Source organism: Natator depressus, chromosome 21 (assembly GCF_965152275.1).
Source record: "Natator depressus isolate rNatDep1 chromosome 21, rNatDep2.hap1, whole genome shotgun sequence".
In the NCBI taxonomy this organism is placed as follows: Eukaryota; Metazoa; Chordata; order Testudines; family Cheloniidae; genus Natator; species Natator depressus.
This window is the reverse complement of record NC_134254.1, coordinates 11,910,629-11,919,911: the sequence shown is the minus strand read 5'-3', so window position 1 is coordinate 11,919,911 and position 9,283 is coordinate 11,910,629.

Below are 9,283 nucleotides of genomic sequence, written 5' to 3'. Positions count from 1 at the left end.
CCCTTCTTACATGTGAAACCAAAAGGGAGGTGTCCCCTGTCCACCCCGCCCCCCGGAGCGCACACACACAAACAAGTTCCCCTTGGTGCCTGTCTTTCTACAGCCTGGAGATGCGGCAAGTGAAGTGAAAAGATCTCACTTCTCCGACTGATTGCCTGGTTATCCACTTTGTACCCTCGGAATTAACAGCCCCCGAGATACTTGCTCTCACTTCTCTGGCAGCCAGCGCGTGCTGGAGGGCGGCCAATAGGAGAGAAAACCTCCTGCCTCTCAAACGAGCTGGAGAGTCGCCGGCCCAGGCTGCCGTGCAAGTCTCTGTCGCCCTGGGGATCCGGATCCTGAACCTCAGGAAGATCCACTGCAATGCAGGGTCCTGCAAAAGCCAGCAAGGGCCACTGAATTCAAACCATGGCTCTGCGCTAGAACAAAGCGGGAAACAAACGCAGCACGGAGGGATGCAAAGTATTCAGAGGACAGCAGTCGTGGTGCTGAGTTGGGAGGGGTTGCGGTTTGGGAGAGCATCATGGGCAGGAGCTTGAGCTGTGGGTGGGGTGGAAGGACAGTGCATGGGCCCCTTTTGGAGAGAGGCCATGGGAGACAATGCGTATGTCTGCCTTGTGCACTAAGCCCAGGCTCTGACTCGGGTTTGAGCCCAAGCCCCACTTCCATCCACACTCCAATCAGTCTGACTTGGGTAAGCCAGCACTCAGGACCCCGGTCCTAGGATCCTGCTGGGGTGTGTGTGTGTGGATCAGAGCCTGAGTCCTGCCGTAACTCGGGTCCACGCCCTGTCACTTTGCAGTGTGGACACAGCTCAAGCCGTAGACCCGAGTCAGAAGGTCTGCGTAGTGCAGTGTGCAGCAATTGTAAACACAGGTTTACAGTGCAGTGTGGACACTCAAGCATGGGCTTGGAAACACTGGGTGTGCCTACTCTGCAAGAAGAAAACAGCGGCACTCAGTCTTGGACTGCAGGGCTAAAAATAGCAGTGTAGACATTTGGGCTTGGACTGGAGCCCGGACTCTGAGACCCTCCCCCCTTTGCAGTTTTATAGCCCTGCAGCCCAAGCCCCGCAAGTCCACCGTCCCCACCGAGTCCACAAGCTCGGGTCCCACAGCCGCTGGCTTCGTGTGCAATGCAGGCATACGCCCTGAGGGAGACCAAGCGAGTGGCTGGGAACAGAGCGTCTGTGCAGCAGAGCTGGAGGGAGGGGGCGACTCAGAAATGGCTGAAAAGTGCAGTTTTGAGGCAACCGAAACTTTGTGTGAATTCGGGTCAAATTTGTTGAATGGTTTCAGCCGAATAAAAAGAGAGGCCATTAAAAAAAAAAAAAGGAAACAGTTCGATATTCCGTTCCGAGGTGCCGTTTTGTTCGACCCGCGCCATATTTCTTCTGCTTTTCAGCCAGAAAACCCCCAGCAATATTCTGTTTTGGCATGAAACAAACTGATTTTTTCCCCCTTCCGATTTTCCAGCTCAGCTGCTGGATGGACAGATCAGTTCTTCGCTCAGCTCCAGCGTGGAGCAGGCGCCGAGCAAGAGGAGGCAACGTGTGTGCCAAGGCAGAGCCAGAGCCGCACCCAAATACCCCCCAGGCGCTGCCCAGGATCGGAGCTGTTGACTATGCGGATACTCCAGGGGGTCACCCCTCCAGGACCCCTTCGAGCCCCCATGCACGCTGCTCACAGGGAAGTCAGAGCACATTCCCACGGTGGAGAGCTTGCAGCATCAGTCGCTTGCTTTATGGTGCGCAGGTGCCATTCATGTTGCCGATTGCTCTCTCACTCTTCAATTTGCCTTTCATGTGATTGTCATTTTGTTTCTTTCCATTCCCCGCTCCCCCATTTCTCTCCTACTCAACGTTATCTTTGCCTTCAATGGGGCTCTCATTACCCCCACTAGCTTTTACCCGCTTTTCTCTCACACCTTGCCCTCCCCTTTGGGTTCCCTTTTTCCTAGCTGTCTCTCAGCCCCCCTCTCACCCCTCAGACTTCCCTCCCTGGCTCTTTCTCCCGTCAGACAAAGCAGCCCTAAGGGAGGTGTCCCTCCCACTCAATGAGAAGATGTCTCTGGACCTTCAAGGTCACCCTAATTGTTCCCCTGTACCATAGCGGGCCTCTGTTTCAACCTATTTTTGCAAGAATGATGGAATTTCTCAGTTCAGTGGCGCAGAAAATCCCCCTGGTCTCAGAAACAAACAGCAGTAATAAGGGACTGTAATGCGCTTGAAACTTATTTCAGATGTCTCAAACTTTCAGCAGGTTTCTCATTTCAGGGAACAGAATTGAGAAACAAGCTAACCTTGAAGGGCATGCTGCATAATCCCCTCTGCCTGGCTTTGGCAGGAAGCTGTCAGTGGGCGAACTGGCTCCCAGTCAGCCCCGAAGCTGCATAGCCAAAGGACAGGGTGGGGAGTCCCCTCTATCCAGGACAATCGTGCTGGGCAAAGCAGCTGTGGGGCTCAGTGGAAAACCCACTAAGTGATGGGCAGCGAGGGGGAAGTCCCCGGGGAAGCCTCAGACGTTATGATCCTTGCCCAGCCGCTAGTGATTTCAATAAGGGCTGTAGGGCTAGGAGAGATTTCTAAAGAGATCAGACTAGATTTTCAAGGGCTCAGCACCCACCACCAGGCCGAGCCCTTCTGCAAAAGTGGCCACTTGTTTAGGTGCCTAAATGGGATAGAATTTCTGAGCTCCCTTTGGAAAATCTGGGCCCAGTTATTTCCAGAGGGGGTGGGGGAAAGGGGTAGGAAATATGGAGAGAGAGGGATGGTTTTTTTGCAGGGGGGGAGACGAAGAGAAAGGGAAGAACAGAGATGTGCTGGGTAAAAGGAAAGAGGGAAGATGGCGAGAGAAAGGGAAGTGGAGAGAGGATGAAGGGGAGAGACAGAAAGGGACGAGGAGGGAGAGAAAATGATGGGTGTAATAGTTCGCTCCCCCAGCTCTGTGGGGCTGGTTGACACTCTCTGTTCAGCCTGCCAGTGGTTGCAGCTCGCCCAGCCAGGAGCTGAGACGAGGCTCTCTGCTCGGGGCTGGCTGCCCACGGAGAACAAGCCTCCCCAGGAACTCGGCTCCGCATGAAAGGCGGCGAGCCCACAGGCACTTTCAGTTGTGTTTGCCTAGAGGATGCTGAAGTCCCTAGCAGCAGCTAGGCTGGGCTCACACAGTACAGAAGCCCTGGCCTCAGGCACAGCCTGAGGGGGCCCTGCCTCCTATGAGCGGCTTTCCTTGGCAAAGAAAGAAGGTTAATGAATGATTGTGTGAAATGCAAATCATCTTTGATAACACCTGTGTGACACTCCAGCTAGTGCTGCTGGCAGGCTTTGGGTGGTCTGTGTAGCCAGGCAGAGAGCCTGGCACCAGCCCCAGCTTCACAGCCCTTGCAGAGAGGGCGAGCATGGGCAGTACTCTGGGTGTGTGTAGGACAGAACGAGTGTGCCGTGTGAGGGTGTGTGCATTCATGGGCATATGGGGCCGGATTTATGGGCAGGCGACCTAGGCGGCCGCCTGGGGTGCCAGGCGAGGGGGGCACCAGGCTGGGGGGGAGGTTGCTTTTGTCGTTAGCAAGAAAAGGGGAAAATAGAACGTTTGGAGTGACATGTTTCAGGTATTCCGTATGTGGAGTCATTTGGCACTAACCTTCCAGAATGTTCTGGACCTTTCTAGAATCTCGTGGAATCTTCCAGGCTTTCTGAGAACTACCTTTTCCTCAAACCTCCTCGAACGTTGTCAGCCGGGCCCTCGCGGGTTGAAGGGGCCGGGCGCCGCCGGTCAGTGAGATATAAGAACGAACTGAAGTGAAGTGAGAGCCCAGCTGCGATATTGTGAACAGGGAGAAACGGTGTGTGCAAATCGTGCACCAATGTCGTGAAATGGGCTACGAATGCAATCAAAATAAGGTATTAACAAATTTAAGAAATGGAGGGGGAGCGCCAAAGGCACTCCTCGCCTGAGGGCACCATTTGGTCTAAGGCCAGGCCTGTGTGTGAGTGTCTGTGTGTGTGTGTACGTGCAAAATGTGCAATGTGTGTGTCTATGAGTGTGTGACAGGGAGAGAGAGAGAAAGAAACGGTGGGCTAGACTGCAGGGGAGACCTGCAATGTGAGCACTGAGCGATGGGGGGTAGCAGAGAAAGACAGGGCGTGAGTGAGAGCACGCCCTGTCACACGTGCGGCAATCCCCATTTCATCCTCGCTCTGCTCCCTCCCCTGACCGTCCACCCTTCCCTCCTCCTCTCAGAAGTTCTCACTCCTTCTCCCACCCAGTGCCAAGAAATGTTAGAAAGCAGCAGGTGCAAACCTCCTGCCAGTCAGACAGCAAAACCTTCCCTAAATGCCTTCTAAACACCAGCCCCAAATAAATCTCCTGGCACAAGCCCCCTGCAGACAGCCAGACAGCAGCACCTGGGAAACGATTTGTAACACCGCGTGAGCCTGGAGAGGGACGTGGTAAAAGCAGGTCATTTATCATATGCATGTGTCGTCCCAAATATCCCCACTTATCCATCCAGCCGCTCAGGTTGCTAGCAGAGGAAAGTAGCTGCTAATTCCCAGCCTCTTCCTCTCAGACCCTCATGAACACACATGAGCCGCACGTGCTGCCCCTGCTGTAAACACCGTGGCACTTTTTGGGGTTCCACTCAGTGTCCAGGGCAAATCGCTAGCACCAGCTCACAGCCGGAGGGACCCCAGCCTGTGCCCACCAGCGGAAACTCTCCCCAGCCCCCGACAACACAGGGACTCCACCCTGGGCTCCCCAAGCCCCACTCTTTCCCAATGCAGGCTAGCAAATTCACACACCCCACTTTGTTACCCTCTAGTGCCCAGTCCCTATCTTCTGGAAACCCACAAAGTTGTCGATCCACTGCCTCCGTGGAAGCATGGCACCCCAGGTCCCTGGGTTCACCTCCGTTCAAAACTCTTCTTAGCACAAGGCACTTAGCCGTGTCTATAGCAAACCAAATTGTAGTTTATTTAACAGAGCTTGAGATAGAGATTCAAATAAAAGCAAGTAGAAGGGTTTGGAAACATAGGATTACAAATACAAGAAAAATATAAAGTGCATTCAATAGCCTAGACTTATTTGTCTCTCTTCCCAGGGCCCCACCTGGTGAAAGACCTCCTTTGTCCTTAGAAACTTCTCAAGTCTCCACCTGAGCCAGACAGAAAACGAAGAGCTGGCTCAAGGGATGTCCCTTGTTCTCAGTGCTGACTGACTGAGACCTGCCTCGCCTCAGGGGACTAGTTTCACTTCCACAGTTTTGAAACCTACAATTCTACATTTTACCTAACTCTCAAATTATTTCCTGTACAAACTTCTCGCAATAACCATGACGATCAGCAAGTTCGGAGCATTCGGCAGAGAACCCCACACCCTCCCCACTTCGGTGTAATACTAAGAAGATGGTTGGACACAGGTGTAATAATATACTTGTCTGGGTACTCTGTGTCACACAAACAAACACACACACACACACACACACAAGGAGAAGGGCTGCATTGCCATTCATTCCTGTCCTTGGCTTTTTCCTCCAGTAAAGCCCAGCCTGGTCATGTCCCGGCATATGATGTCCTACCATCTAGTTAGTGGTTGGCGTGTAGGCTGGCCTGACCTTGTGGCGATTGCATTGTTTTCTTGTGCGACCTACACACACACACAAATATACATGCTGAGGCATCAATGCATACACATCTCACACACACATTTGGAAGTGCAGTCACAGGCCAGCAAACATCCACACACACACACACAAAATACTCAAGGACACACTTAAACACATGCAAGCACATGACACACTCACACACAAGCCGACTTATGGACACACATCAATTGCTGTGTGTTTGGTTTGCTGTTTCCTCACGACTGTTGCGCTGTGGGTCTCAGTGTCATTCGAAACTAGCTCGGTCAAAGGGTCACAACTAAGAAAACCACATGGAATTTTATGTCGCTCCGATCACCTCTAGTCCTGAGATCAAAAAGTCACGTTGTTTCCATCCTGGTTCCCTCTGTGAGCTTTCAGAGAGACAGGGAGTCCTAACACAGGCCAGGTCTACACGTAAAAATTAGTTCAACCAGGATCCATGGCTCAGGGCTGTGAAAAATTTCATGCCCTGTGTGACATAGTTAGGTTGACCTACCCCTCTGTGTAGATGCGGGTAGGTCGATGGAAGAATGCTCTGTTGGACTAGCTACCGCCTCGCAGAAAGGTGGATTAACGACAGCGACCGAAGAACCCCTTCTGTCCCTGTAGGAACTAAGCGTCTACACTACAGTGCCAGTGCAGCTGCACTGGAGCGGTGCCATGGGAGTGGCTGTAGTGTAGACATACCCCGGTGGAGTCTGAAGAAGAAGAAGGCCGTTCATCAGTTCTTTGAATATTGATCACTTAAAGAGTCAAATGGATCACATGCTGGAATGGGAATCAGAGGAACTGGGTTCAGTTTCCAGCTCTGTCACCGACCTGCTGGGTGACCTTGGGCAAGTCACTTCTCTTCTCTGTGACTCAGTTTCCCCTCCCATCATTTGCCTGTCTTGCCTATTTAGATTGTAAACTCTTCAAGTCAGCAACTCTTTCTTACTATGTGTGTGTACAGCACCCAGCATGACAAGGCCATGAACACATATGGTACGACTGTAACAAGAATTATAATGATGTAGCCTTGGGCAAGTCACTACCTCCCTCTGAGCCTTTGCTTCCCCATCTGTACAGTGGAGATAATGATACTGACCTTTCTTTGTTAAATTGCTTTGAGATCTATGCATTATTGTTATTATTGAAGAGACACTGAGAAGACCAAGATCATAGGTTTACTTTAAAGAAAAACACCTCCAGTTATTGAAAATGGAAGGATGTGTTAAAAATCAAGTCGACTTTTCTCCATCTCTGCCATTTGCTTTTTCTTTGCATTTCACTCAGTTGGGCCAGGGAAAGAAGACCTATGAGTTTAGCTGTGTATTTGCAGGTGGTTTCGGCTCCTGCTTGTCAGAGGCTGATCGCTGGTTCCTGATTTGCAAACGCTGCAAAATGTTTAGAATTTAAAAAAAAAAAAAGAAAGAAAGAAAATCTATACAATGCTTTCTACTGAGAGTGCAAAATAGGAAAAAAAGTTTCTATTCACATTCGGGTTTTTAAAGCCCTTTTTTATTTTCAGATAAAGCCGTTATAAATGCTGAGCCCTAATTACTTGACAGCCTCGGTGGCACATTAGCATTTAATCAATGCATCCTTCAATCAGGGACTACAGCCCCAACAGCCACTAAAACCACACTCGGAATAAGCACTCAAGGGTACGCAGCTAAGATAGTGCATGAAAGAGCCATGCTCCTTGCTGGCCATTCCCACAGGTGCATCACCTTGCAGGAGATAACACTGCCCTAGCTGCACGTCAGTATCCCCCACTAGCAATGGCAGGAGTTTCCAGCACTGGGGCCCATCCTGTCATCATTGCTGGACCAAATCCAGAAGGAAAATCCCAAGTGACTTTCTAGTGCATCCTTGGGTTGGGGATCAAAGCGCTCCTGACTAGAGAGCTGGTATTCTGTTGCTTTCTCTACCTCCCCCTGACAGTGAGAGACAAGGCTCCCACCCCCCCTCCTTCCCACTCATCTTCATCTCTGACTTGTGCTTGGCAGCCTTCTCCAGGACACTCCAGGTGTCCTTGTCGGGCCTGGACAAAAGCCAGCCTGGTGCATGTAGAACGTTCCTTCCCTGGTCCTTTCATGGCGAGGGCCCTCCTCCTTCCTGGCAAGGAAACATGCTGCCGCAGCATAGACTCTGTGCCCCCACCAGGCTCTCCTCCATGCAGCGGACAAAGAGCAGGAGCACACCAGCTCTGGCTGATCACGGCTGTGGCCTCCTCCATAGATCCCAGGACAGCAGGAAGGCTCTTGGAAGACTCCAGCCATAGATCTGGCCAAGTGCCCCAGATGCCTGTGAGAAGCCACCCTCTGAATTCCAGATCTTTTAAGCCTCCTCAAGCGTGAACAGAGCCCAACCACTGCCCAAGTCTTGGGGTCTTTGGGCCCATGCTCAGGGTGCACCCCATGTCTAACACCCCATCCTGACACCTGCTGTCCAGCTGCCTAGCCCCTGGTACTCCTTCGGTACATCTATGCACCTGCAGCGGCAAGCCTCCCAGCCCGGGTCAATAAAATCAGCCGAGCAGGGCTCGCACGAGGGCTCTAAAAACAGCTGTGTGGCCAGTGCTTTGACGTTGCAGCCTGGGCTGGAGCTTGGGCTCTGAAGCCTGAAGACGGGTGTGTGTGGTTGTGGGTCTGTGTGTGCTGCATGTCAGCGAGTGTGTGTCTGCAGTTGTGTGTGCGTGCAGTGGTGGGGTGTGTGTGCGGTGGTGGAGCTGTGTGCGCTGTGCTGGTGAGCTTGTGTGTGCCATGGTGGAGCTGTGTGTGCTGTGTGTGTGCTGTTGTGTGCGCAGTTGTGGAGCTGTGTGCACTGTGTGTCAGTGAGCAGTGGCTTGCCGGCAGAGCAGTGCATAGATCTCTCCTTAGAGCCTCTCTTCCCTGTGCGCTGGGAGCTGAGCAGACGAGGGACGAGGGATTTCATTTGATTGGACGCTGTGAATATTGATCAGTGCCTGATGAATCCCGCTGTCCCACTGAGTAATTACAGGACATTTCGCAGTGTAACGCCATCTATCAAAGGCTGAGCAACGCTAAAGAAAAACTAATCACATGTCTGAAAGAGACCTCGGTCTCCTCGCCCACCCTCCTCACACACTCAGCACCCGCCTCTCCTCGCTGCCAGAAGAACCACCCTGGACCACGTTCTTGGCTCCCTCCACAGGGGACTTGGGCCCCTCTGACGGGGTGCAAATTCAGTGGTGACCCCATGGTCAGAGCTCGCAACAGCTGGGCGCATCACCAGCCACATGCTCAGAAATGCCCAGTGGATTCATTTGAATTCAGGGCTGGCCAGGTTATTGTCTAAAAACCAACGATCCCTTGACAAAGAGACAGTAGCCCTGCAGGTGCCTCTGAGATGGGGCTGTTCAATGACATTGGGGCAGGGGGCCACACTGATTGGATGATACTCTGACATCATCGTGTTGGACAGCATTCAGTGTGATTCTGTGACATCAGAGCAATGGACAGCATAGAATGGATGATGCTGTGTGACATCATAGCGTTGGACGGCACTGATTGGCGGAGTGAGCCAATAACATTGCCACTGCCTGCTCTCAAATAGCTCTAGTGTCTGAAGCCATTTACTGCTAAGAAATATCAGAAGTTCAGCCTCTCCTCTTCATAATACCCAGCGTCAAGCAAGG